This window comes from Eptatretus burgeri, chromosome 16 (genome assembly GCF_056783735.1).
Source record: "Eptatretus burgeri isolate ZD-2024b chromosome 16, Ebu_testis_v1, whole genome shotgun sequence".
NCBI lineage: Eukaryota > Metazoa > Chordata > Myxini > Myxiniformes > Myxinidae > Eptatretus > Eptatretus burgeri.
Genome location: NC_140976.1, coordinates 9,393,357 through 9,406,350, shown reverse-complemented (window position 1 = coordinate 9,406,350; position 12,994 = coordinate 9,393,357). Strand labels below are relative to the sequence as shown.

Here is a 12,994-nt window from a genome sequence, read left to right as displayed (position 1 = left end):
CCGCACGGGCGCTATTGGCCCGTCGGTACTTACCAGGGTGCGGCCCACGACTAAGCCCGGGGTTGACGGCCCTGCCGGTAGTTCCGCCAGGCCGCAGGGGCCCTGCCACGTTGGGGGTGCTCGCCACCGGGCCGGGACCACCGCCTCGGCACCCGGGGGAATGACCACGGAGTCAGGAGCCTCCAGCTCCACCCTCTCATCCGTGCTCACGCCCCCTAACGGCAACTCCTCACCACCCAACTGCATGACCCCCCGGCCCAAGTCGATCTTACAACCACCGGCCGTCAGCACATCCAACCCTATTAGACATGGGTCGTACACCTCTGCCACCCAAACCTCTATCTTGGTTTTCACGGTGCCCAATTTAAACGACACGAAACCACGTCCTATGATAGGGGCCGTTGCCCCGGTAGCTAGCTGCAAACTATGGTTTTGCAGACGGTGGATCTCATCCCAACCGTCTACACTCGAATCAAGGACCACAGGGCTGATGATCGTGGCGCTTGCTCCTGTGTCCACAACGGCGTCTACCCCTACGCCGGCAATCTTGCACCGAATTGTTAAGCTACCTTTGCCAATTTGGCCACAACTGATGACCTGTCGCAGTTCTGAGGGCTCTTTTCCGTCTGAGTCTGCCGAACACGGCCCTACATGTTCGGCACTTCTTAGTTTCCCGGGGACTGGTGGGGGGTGATGGTTGGGCCTGGCTATCCCTATTGACCGGGGCGGAGTTGGTGGCCTAGGGGGCCGTGGCTCTTCTCTTCGCGGGGTCTTTCCCTGCGCGGGGCGTTGCACCTCCGCTGCAGGTGGTCCCCTGCGCCACAATTATAACACCTCTTCTGGTAAGGTGTTTGCCTCCAGTACGCCGAATTATACCCCCCTCCATTCCGAATTGGGGTACCCCCCGATGGCCCATCTCCCGCCCTTCCCGGGCCCGACCGCCTCTCCCCAGGTCTCCCGAACCGGCGGTCGAACATGCCCTGCACCATCCTTTCCATTCACGCTTGGTCGCCCAGGGTTGCCCCGGCTCCCAGCGCGATGTCGTTCACGGGGTCCACCTGTCGGACTGCCACCGCGTGGCGCCCAGCCCCTCCCAATGGCGTTCTGGCTGCCTCCCAGCAGGCAGCAGTATCAGCCGCCTTCTGGAGGTTGTCCGGGCGCCATACGGTGAGCAATGCTCCGACATCGGTGCCCCCTATTGCTCGAAGGAAATGGTCCAGGGCAATCTCCTCCCGGTACTCCGGTGGCATGTTGGTGTGCGCGATCCCCACCAAGCGGCGAATGTCATGTGCCAATTCTCCCAGTGATTCCTGGGGACGTCGTTTGCGCCCGTTTAGCTGAGCTTTAACAAGCTCGCTCTGCTGGTCCATGCCAAATCGGTTTTTTAGGGCCGAATGGAGATCCTCCAGGGTCGCCCCCTCACTGGGTACTGTGGTCAGGACTTCCAAAGCCACGCCACGCAGGGCCGCTGTGAGTTGTGCCACACCCTGCACCTCGTTCCAGCCATTGCCTCTGGCAACACACTGGAACTGGGCCATGTATGCCCTCAAGTCCGTCTTGCCATCGTACGGGGGTAGCGGCACCCTTGGTCCTTTCGAGGTCTCCTCCCGTTCCCCAGGGACCCCGGGAGGAGTGTACCTCCCCAGTCCCAACGGTGCCTCACTCCCGCAGGGTCCGAGCCATTTGCCCGGGGGCTCCACCACCCTTGTCCGCGTCTGTCCGTGCCCCGCGTCGTCCCGCTTACTCTCCCAAGCCATTGGACTCGCACTCTGCACACCCCCCGGAACAGTCATTCTGGGTACCCCCATTAGGCCAAAAGACCCCGCGGCCTCTACCCTCCCCAAGCTTGGCATGCTCACCCCCGCATCGGGCAAGCCTCCTCCTCCGCCTTGTGACACCGGCCCCACCTGGGCACGATCCGCCTCGAGGGAGTATATCCTCTCCCCCTGTTCCCGAAGGAGGCCACCCTGCTTCTCACACCGGGCCTCCACCCTATCCGTCAGTCTCTTCTCCATTTCCTCCATTTTCCCCTTTATTACCCCATTTATTTCCTCCCCTATCGTTCCTAACGACAGTTCCCCGACTTTTTCTCTTATTTGCTCCACCTCCCCTTGTACCTGTGTCACCATCTTATTTGTCTTGGATATTTCCTCCCTCGTTGTCCTAAACTGCTCTTCTGTCTCGCCCCGGTTTTTTCCTATCTGCTCCCCCAGTTCCTCTGTCTTTTCTCCGGCTTTCCGCTCCATTTCATTAATTACCTCCTCATGTCTCTTTCTACATTCCTCCGCCACCTTTTTTAATCCTTTCCGTGTCTCCGCTTTTACCTCCTTTCGCAGGTTTTCAACTTTGTCTGTCATTTCCCGATGTCTTTTCTCACAGTCCTCCTTCACGGCTCCCAATCCCTCCTTTATTTTCCCTTGTTCTCTTTTTAATTCCTCTATCGCCGTCGTGTTCCTCCCTATTTCCTCCTTTATTTGGTCTTGTCCCTGTTTTACTTCTCCCAATCCTTTTCCTACTTTGTCTATTTTTCCCACCACCGTCTTTATTTCGTTTACCCTCTCTTGTTTACTTTCTTCCATTGCGACTCCCACTCCTTTTACTTTCTCTTTTAACCCGGTCACCTCCGCTCGTATCGTGTCGACTTCCTTTTTCATTTCGTTTTTTAGTTCTTCCAAGCTTCCTTTTAGGCTCATTCCCATGTTCTGCGTCTCACCCCGTAGCTCTTTCATTTCCTCCTTCATGTTTGCTTCCATTCCGTTTATTTGCTTGTTCATTTCGTTTTTCATTTCATTTGTATTTGTATCCATCTTTTCGTTCATGCCTTTCATTTCGTTTTTCATTTCGTTTTTCATTTCATTTGTATTTGTATCCATCTTTTCGTTCATGCTTTTTATTTCATCCATTTTTTGTGTATTCGCATCCATCCTTGCTGTCATTGCCGCCAGCATGGCGCATAGCTGGGCCATGTCGGGTGCGCTTGGGTGAGCCGTTTCGGCAAGGGTCGGGGGGTTTTGGTGGAGAGGGGGAGGGGAGGTGTCATACACCGCGGCCGCTGCCGCACCTATTTCGGGCTCTGGGTTCAGTTGGGCGAGTTCGTTTTCCTGTACAACCAACATTTCCTGCACGGGGATTTCATCCTGAGCCATGGATCCTACACATTCTACATCCATTTCTAATACCCCCGGCTCCCGCTCGCCTTGAGACGCCATCTTATTTCTCGTGAAGGGTTAATTTAGCTCGCTCGTAATTTGGAGGGAATCGGGGGTCGCTCCTCTCACCCCTGGACCGATTCCCGTGAATTTAATTGGAGACAGGACAGCCCGTTTTCCCGTTCTCCGTTACCAGTGCTGCGAGGAGGGCGATGAGTTTATATCCCACTCCTGACACCAGTGTTGCGGATTCGCGCCCGCCGGCGTGCTGACGGCCACGTAACTCGAATCGCGGCACGTCGCCCACCGGACGGACAATCCAGTCGTGACCCTCTCGGACTAACGCCGGGAACCAGTCACGGGTGGACCTTTCGGTCTCACCGCGATCGTGCCAATCGGCCCCCGCGTGGGATAGGGTTGCTCGCCAAATTCGACCTACCTAAGTACCCACACGGAGGGTAGACCGGGCGATCGCACCTCGCCGCAGGTCGACTTCGGACACGGGCCACTTAAGCGACCCGTTCCGTACTATCGGGATAACCGAGCGGTGTTATTCGTCGGCCTCGACGGTTCGATTAATTATCGGGCGTCTTAGCCCACGACCAACCCTTTACGTGAAGCAAGATGGGGATTCAATGAAAGAAATGACGAAGCGAAGCGGGAAAACAGTTCAACAATAAGCACATTTATTTCGCGATGAACGGAAAGCACACATATACAATTCCACCAAAAGCACATGTAAAAGAAGAAGACAAAAAGCAAATGCAACAATGCAGATCTATCCGACTACCGGGCACTCGGCAACACTTAAACAATTTTACTTCACAGACGGCGCCGACAACACATATTCCCAAAGCAAAAGAAAAGAGAACCACCCTCCAGGATGAGGGGGGTAGGCGGGCCTGGGGCCGAGACCGTGTCGGGCCTACCCGTCTGATGATGAGACGCGAAGTGGCGGTGGTGCCTCAACTCCGCGGGCCTCGCGGACAGTGTCTGGTAGGGGGTGGGAAGGGGGCCCCCTTTTGTCGCACTATCTCAGCGCAAGGGGAAACAGGAGGGGGTTGCTGATGCTCGGGGAAAGGAGGATTTCACAAAATCTCGGGTCCCGCGACGAGCGTCTCCACCACGACCTCGCTCGCGCCGCCGGCCTCTCCCTCCGCAGTTCCCCGAATCCGACGCGAGCACCCCCTCAACCGCCTTCGCCGCCGCCGCCTCTCCACAGCTCCGTCCTCTTCACTCCGACTCCGCGAACTCCCAACTGCGAACTGCCCTCTTCTGACGAACGCAGTCGTTTTTATAAGCCCCGTGGCTTTGCTCTTTCACCCTTGACCCTTTGCCTCCGACCCTTCACCTGGCTCCCCATTGGCCCGAGGAAAAGTGGGCGTGAATGCTTTTTGATCCATGAATTTGCATATAGCGACCGCCCTCCAACGCCCTGGAGGCGGGGCCAAATCGCCCCTCGCTCACCGATTGGACGGAACAAAAGTGGGCATGAGTCGTTTTTGATCCGTTTTTCTGCGGAAAGTCCGTGATGTTTTTGAACACGCTGCTCGGTGCGCGCCCCGCACGAGTCCAGCATCGGTGCCCACGAGTGGCGCGAGATGACGGTTATGCGATGGTGGCGAGTTGTGACGGTAAAGGTCGTGGCGGTTGTGGTGAAGCGGCGTTGTGGTTGGTGGTTGTTGTTGTGATGGCCGTGTTGTGGTTGGTGGTTGTTGTGTGATGGCTGTTGAGACGTGGTTGGTGGTGGTAATAATGGCGGCTGGTCCAAAATAAAGATAGTAAAAGAAAAACGGCTATCGTGAAGAGTCGCAGCCCGCATGAATGACATTTATTCCCTCTAGACAACGGGTTTGGGCCTAACTACACATATACTTACAGAGATATCTCACCTAAGGGACCTGAATGGTGGTTTGTGAATTTCGTCAACCACAACAATATTTTTTAAACTGCTGAAAATATTGAATAGCTTCTGCATTTACTAATTGGTGAAATACAGATACAATCCAGAAGCTGCTATTTGGCAGAAGTATTATATACACTAATTAGTTATAGATATAGAGAAGACGTGTTAATCCTCGATACTTATAATTACAATAAAAAATATCACCACTCGTTGTAGATTGCTTTGTGTGCTTCATTCAGTGAATGTTGTGACTGTTACAAATCAATTCTAATAAGCTATTGTCTGACATCAGATAACTTATATTTGTGTGTTGTATCCCAAACTCTTTTTTTTAAACTATTTAAAAAATCTTTTGAGATAGCATTTAAAAGAAGTTGTGCAGCTGCCGGTACTAATTTAAGGTGTCTTAGCAGTTGTATATATTATTGCATTTGTGATATTCGTATAGTACTGCAGTTGAGAAAATGGGATGAAGGAAATATGCTTCAAAAAAGCGAAATGAAATGAAATTGAAAATGTGTGAATTGCGTAAAAATAAAACCACAGCACGAAGAATAAGCGACTTGAAACTGTCAAGAGGTCAATGAAGGAATTGAGAAATAATGAGACACCTGAAAAGAGAATGAAGCGAGTTGAAACTGTTAAGAGGTCTATGAGTGAATCAAGGAATAATGAGACACCTGAAAAGAGAACGAAGCGAGTTGAAACAGTTAAGAGGTCTATGAGTGAATCAAGGAATAATGAGACTCCTGAAAAGAGAAGCAAGCGACTTGAAGCTGACAAGCACACAAAGATTGATTCAAGAAACAAGGAGACACCTGAAAAGAGAACTAAGCGACTTGAAACTAATAATACATAATTGAAAGAATCAAGAAAAAATGAAACTGTATATGAAAAAGAACATAGACATGGAAAAGATAGAGCACATCATGGAAATTAACGATTACTGGAAACATCAGAAGACCAGAATATACGCAGAAAAATAACAAACTTAGTCAAACAAAGAACAGAATCGATGAAACAGCATTGAAAAGAATACAAAGGACACGAAAGAATGCAGCGTCAATGAAAAATAGACGACGAAATAGGCGTGTTGACATACCATCACATAATGCTGTTATTGAACAGTTCTTGAAGATAGTTAGAGATTCCGCTGATTATGTTTGTTGTTCATGTCATCGTCTCATGTACAGAATGTCCGTGGTACAGTTAAAAGAAAACAAATACACAAAAGCTTCTATCTAAAGAGTTGTTAGATAATGTGCTGGCTTTCAGAGTGAAGTCGTATGATAATCGTGAATTGATTTATAGAACATGTGATGATACTTTGAAGAGAGGAAAGATGCCAGCACAAGCAAAATCTAACAATCTCTTTTCACAAGAACAACCAGTGGAATTGAAAGACCTGAATGCTCTGGAACTTAGGTTCATATGCCAAAGAGTACCTTTTATGAAAATGGATGGTTTGCCAAGGGGGAAACAGCATGGCATTCATGGTCCTGCTATTAATGTACCTACCAACATAGATGAAGTATGCAAAGTTTTGCCACGGTTGCCATCGGAATCACAGATAGTGCCAATAAAATTCAAAAGAAGTTTGAAACATTCATCACATTATATGTACTAGTGCGGGCCCGTAGGTGCGTGCCCGTAGGTCCGTGCCAGTATGTGCAGCTTCGTTCCTTCGCTCTCGTAAACGACGACTGGATTGGGACATTTTTTTCATTAGACTGGACCAACCGTATCATAAATGGCCATAACTTGGGAAACACCTGGGAAACATACTCAGGTCCCCAGCGTCAATTGTTACGTCATATCAAACGAATAATAAGAAGAATTGTTACGCCCCTCTCTCTCGCCCCCCTCTCTCCCCCCTCGCATCGCCCCCTCTCTCTCGCCCACACTCTCTCGCCCACACTCTCTCGCCCCTCTCTTGAATTGTGACGCCCCCTCTCTCTCACCCCCCTCTCTTGCCCCCCTCTCTCGCCCCCCTCTCTCGCCCCCCTCTCTCGCCCCCCTCTCTCGCCCTCCTCTCTGTAAATGTATTCACAAATGTCTACCAAGCACAACAATTAATTCAAACCTTGGGAAAAAACAGCTTTCAAACCCTTGGGAAACAGATGTTTCCCTCGGGAAAATTCAAACCTTGGGATTAATTAATAATTTGAACAAGTAATTCAAACCTTGGGAAACACTTGGGAAACAGCTGAAGATGAAGAACAATATCAAACCTTGAAAAGGCACATACTCGGGTCCCAGCGTCGATTGTGATGTCATACCAAACGAAGAAGGAGAAGAATTCTGACGTCAATCGTGCAAAAAAAAAAATAAACATTACTTGTAACGTCATTTGTGACGTCATAGCACCGTGTCCTGTCATTGGTTGACAGAAGTTATTGGTCATTAATGGTTGACAGACAATATATAGGTCGTTCTTGGTTGACAGACATTGGTCATTGTATCACGTTATTCTTTTTATTACTGCCAATTATTGTGTTATATTATTATTATTATTATTATTAATATGCTGTTATCATTATTCTGAGATATCCTTGCGAAAAAATGGCATGATAAAGTGGAACGACACTTCAGCTGCGATATATACACCTTTCCAACACTGAAAAAAGCAATAAAATGGCCGTAACTTGGAAACCGCTCGTCCGATTAATATCAAACCTTGAAAAGGCAAATCCGCGGGTCCCCGGCAATATTCGTGGCAAGTTTCAATCAGATCAGACTGGCGGTTGTCGAGAAACTGCGGTCGCAGACAGACACACACACACACACACACATTGCTGGAATTATAGATAGATGAGTACGTTGATAAGGATAGAGTATTTGCTGCATTGAAGAAGTTGAAGGATATCAATCCACATGATGCATCACTTGAGATAAACGAGAACTGGACTGATGACGCTGCTGGCGATGATCCAGAAATTTTTGAAGCAATGATCTGCAGTAGAAATATGACATCTGAAACAAAATGTTGGGCAACTAGAAAGGATATATCTTTAGACAAAGAAACTATAGCACAGATATCTCAGGAAAAGGAAGAAATGGTTAATAGAACAAATGAACTGCAATGCTGCTCCAGTGAAATTCATTTACATTCAAATGATAGTGTTGCATCGAACACAGCGGATGATGACAAAGAAGGTGAAAGTACAAGATCTGAAGGACAATCCTCATCAACTGAAGTGTATTCGTATTCGAGTGATGGTCGAGAAAAGTAGATCAAGATGGTAAAGAAGCTGTTTGTGGTGCACCTGTGTTTGATATTGTGTCTGTTTCGGAATTTTCTGAAAAGGGTCAGACAGATTATGCAAAGCTTTCATCTATGGCAAGAAAAGCTTGCATGAATGTCATTGATGTTCCTGGAGATGAGAATTGTATGTTTTACTCTGTGTGCTATCAACTTGACAGACTTGGTGTACACACACACACACACACACACACACACACACACACACACACACACACACACACACACACACACACACACACACACACACACACACACACACACACACACACACACACACACACACACACACACACACACACACACACACACACACACGCATTTAAAGGCCATTTTCCCCGCTAAAGCAGGGGTTAGCCTTGTGGGCCCCATGACAATCTTCTCCACTTTACCGTTTTCTGCATCTCCCCTTCTTAATCCCTTTGCCCACATTTCCTCTTCCACCACATTGAGCCAAGTTTTTCTCGGTCTTCCCCGTCCTCTACTTCCGACTACACTCATTTCCAACACTCCTCTCACCCAGTCACTTTCATCCTTCCTCAACACATGACCCAACCATCTCAACCTGTTTCTCTTCACAACCTCCATCACAGACTCTATTCCCATCATCTTCCGCAAGTCATCATTTGTCTTCCTCTCTCTCAACGATACTCCACACATCCACCGAACCATTCGCATTTCCACCCTTTCCAGCCTTTGTTGCTGCTCCATGTTCAGTACCCATGTCTCACTCCCATAAATCATCGTACTCCTCACACATGTAGCATACACCTTTCCCTTCAGCTTCAACGACACTCCCCTCTTTGTCAGCACGCCACTCAGTTCCCGAAACTTCTTCCATGCACATCTCACTCGAGCAACCGTCGAAGAGTCTGATCCACCTTCTCCATTCAGCATGTCTCCGAGATAGCAAAATGTTTTCACCCCTTCCAGCTTCACACCATCTCCAAGATCCAACTCAACAATTCCTTCATCTGCTGCTCCCTCTGCACACCTTACACTTGAATGTAGCTGCTACACTGGTTAATGACCCTCTCACCCCACTACATTTTCGATGGACCCATTCAGCACACATTGTACACTGAATGGAGTTCACTCCGACACCCTTCCTGCACACAGCACACGGCCACTTCCCAGTCCTTTCCACCTCACCACATGCTTTACCACTTGCCATCACCTTCGTCTTTCTGATATTCACCTTCAAACCTTTTGCCTCCATACATTCCTTCCACTTGTTCATCTTCTCCTTCAGTCCATCCATACTCTCTGCAATCAACACCAGATCATCTGCATACAGCAGCTCCCACGGTAAACCCTCCTTTACCCTCCGAGCCAGCACCTCCATCACAACTACAAATAGAAGTGGACTTAGTACCGACCCCTGGTGCACTCCTACCCTCACCTCAAACTCACCACTGTTCCCATCCTTCGTCCTTACAGCTGTGCGTGCTCTCTTGTACATGGCCATCACTACTCTGATCAACCATTCCTCCACTCCTAACTTCCTCAATGCCCATGCCATTACTTCGCGTGGGACCCTATCAAATGCTTTCTCCAGATCAACAAACCCAAAAAACAACTTCTTCCTCTTCTCCATGTACTTCTCCTGCAACTGCCTTACAATAAAAATTGCATCTGTCGTTCCTCTTCCTGGCATAAATTCAAACTGCATTTCGTCAATCTTTACCTTCTTCCTTATCCTCTTCTCCAACACCCTTTCCAATACCTTCATTCCATGCTCCAATAACTTTATTGCTCTATAGGAGCCACAGTCCAGAGGGTCACCTTTCCCCTTGTACAGAGGGACGAGGGTACTCAGTTCCCAATCCACTGGAATGCGGCCTTCTTTCACCACCAGATTACAGATCTCTGTCATTCTCTTCACACCCCAACTTCCCGCTGCCTTCAACATATCTCCCACAACTCCCGTCGGCCCTCCTGCTTTTCTACTCTTCATTGCTCTTATAGCTTCCTCAACTTCCTTCTCAGTTATCTTCTCTGCTGGTCCTAAAACTGGGTTACTCTCGATGTTTCTATCCCATTCATTTTCTACATTCAACAGCCTTTCCATATATCTCTTCCATCTTCCTTTAATTCCATCTGAATCCACAACAATTTGTCCCACTTCATCCTTCAAGCAACTCACCCCCGTCACATCAAATCTCTCTCTCGCTATCTGCTTTGCAATCCTGAATACCGCTCTCTTACCCTCCTCCGAATCCAAACGTTCTCCGAACATGTTCCTATGGGCCTCCTGCGCCTTTGCAACCTCTTTCTTTGCAGCCTTCTTGGCTCCCATATAGCTTTCATGTGCAGCCTCTTCTTCCACCGTATCCTTTGCCTTTTGCCATTCCTTGAACTTCTTCCTCTTCTCTTCAATCGTCTTTCCAACTTCATCACCCCACCACCATGTTTCCGAGTGCCTCGGTGGTCCTTTTGTCCATCCACATACCTCACCAACGGCTCCCAATAGACTATCTTTCATTGACATCCAACCACTTTCAAGCTCAACCACATCATCTTCAACCATACTCAGCCTCTCTCTTAATGCTTCCTTCACTGTCGCCTCTTTCAACCTCCACACCTTCATCCTCGGTTGGTACTTCACCCGCCGAATTCTCCACGCACCTTTCACCCTTATATCGCAGACAACCAGGTGTTGCTGCGAAACAGTCTCCTCCCCTGGGATCACCTTTGTGTCCCGGAGGTTTCCCCTATCTCGCTGACGCACCATCAGGTAGTCAATGGTTGTCGTCAACCCACCTGACGTGTATGTAATAAGCTTATTATTCGCTTTCTGGAATTGAGTATTACAGAGCAACAAATCAGCTCCATCAGCAAACTCCAAGATCCTTTCACCTTCTCCATTTCTCACACCATATCCATAACCCCCATGGACTCCCTCAAAACCGTCTGGACTCCTTCCCACATGTCCATTCAAGTCTCCTCCAACCACAACAACTTCCTCATCTTTCACATTTTCCATCAACTTCTCCATCGCACACCAGAACATGTTCTTCTCTTCATCGCTTCGACGACCTGCGGGGCATATCCCGAGATGACGTTCACCAAGAGATTTCCGATCACAATTCTCACCATCATCATCCTTTCACTCACTCTAGTCACACTCACTACACTGTCTACAAACTCCTCAGAAAACATTACACCAACACCATGCACGCCTTCCGGGCACCCTTGCCACATAAACTTGTACTTCTGCCCCTGCCTTCCCTTCACCATTCTCACACCACTTCCCTTCCACCATGTCTCCTGCACACAACATATGTCCACTCTTCTTCTGACCAATGTTTCAACCACTTCTCCAGATCTCCCTGTCATTGTCCCTACATTCCATGTACCAAACCTCAAAAGCCGATCTCCACGTGGGGCATCAGACGATTGGTCATCATAAATGGAAAAATTTCCTCCCTTGCTTCGATCGGGTTCCCCACCTTGAGTTTTAACGAGAGGGGGTGAGGACCCCCACGGGGTACTTCGGGCTGTACCCTGCCCATCAGTTGTACTCATCATGGTTTCCTTTTGAGGCGGTTTTTATGGCCGGATGCCCTTCCTGACAACAACCCTTTTAGTCGCCTTTTACGACACGCAGGGATACGGTGTACCTATTCTGACCGGGGTACACACTGGGAAGATCATCCCATCCCACTTGGTGTGACAACTTTAAATGATATTTCTTTACGAAGACGATTGGGTGATTTCATGAGCGAAAATGCTGAATGTTATCGAGATTTTGTCGCTGCTGGAATAGCAACTGAAGACTTATGAAATGCTGAAACTGAAAAACCATCGTCGCAAGATATGGTTATCAATCGTATAGATGATATTGATACAAGAAAATAACTACAGTGGTTGACATATTTAGATGAACTGCAGGTGCTATGCAGGTGCCATTGGGCTAACCAAATACCAAAACCCCTGCCAGATTCGACAAACCCCCTCAGAGTAGATGGATTTTTACGTCAAAATTCGCAATTTTCTAACTTCGTGACCTTGTGACCTTGAGCTTGGGACGAAAATGAAAAATCGAGCTCCGTGGGACTACGCAGGTGCTATTGGGCTAACCAAATACTGAAACCCCTGCCAGATTCGACAAACCCCCTCGGAGAAGATGGATTTTTATGTCAAAATTCGCAATTTTCAAAGTTCGTGACCTTGACCTTGGGACGAAAATGAAAAATCGAGCTCCGTGGGGCTATGCAGGTGCCATTGGGCTAACCAAATACCAAAACCCCTGCCAGATTCGACAAATCCCCTCAGAGAAGATGCCCATTGAAATCGGCTACCCCCTAAAAACACGTTTTTTGGGCGTGGCTACGTCCATAATGGGCACACCATGCCCATTCTCAGGAAAACACAACGAGATCATGATATAAACCTCCCACCAAAATTTTATCAGGATCGGATCAAAACCCACGGAGCTATGCTCGGGACAGATGGACAGACAGACAGACAGACCAATAACGAATATAGTGGTCACTTACTTTTTCGTGAACCAATTACAGGATGTAAGGGGTAATTTTGGAGCGTGTCACGCAGGAGAAGGATTTGGCGGTGGTAATAGATATGGGAGATAAGCAGGCAGCACAATGCCAGGCAGCTATAGGTAAAACAAATAGGGTTTTCGGTTGTATGAGGAGGGGGATCAATTATTAATCA

The 12,994-nt window shown here is 48.5% G+C and overlaps 1 protein-coding gene across 7 annotated transcripts in view; it reads right to left on the bottom strand.

Annotated features, from left to right (window-relative positions):
- Positions 1 to 12,994, bottom strand: part of LOC147010464 (uncharacterized) — a 95,568-nt gene that overhangs the window by 74,408 nt on the left and 8,166 nt on the right. For 4 of the 7 annotated variants that reach the window (XM_085859577.1, XM_085859580.1, XM_085859579.1 and 1 more), the window contains 2 exons: positions 7,732 to 8,008; positions 7,239 to 7,356 (listed from right to left, as the gene is read on the bottom strand). The exons of 1 other annotated variant lie outside the window; for it this stretch is intronic. The gene's annotated coding sequence lies outside the window, so the exon portion shown is untranslated. The remainder of the gene's footprint in view (positions 1 to 7,238; positions 7,357 to 7,731; positions 8,009 to 12,994) is intronic. 2 more of the 7 variants (XM_085859578.1, XM_085859581.1) reach the window with 1 other exon arrangement.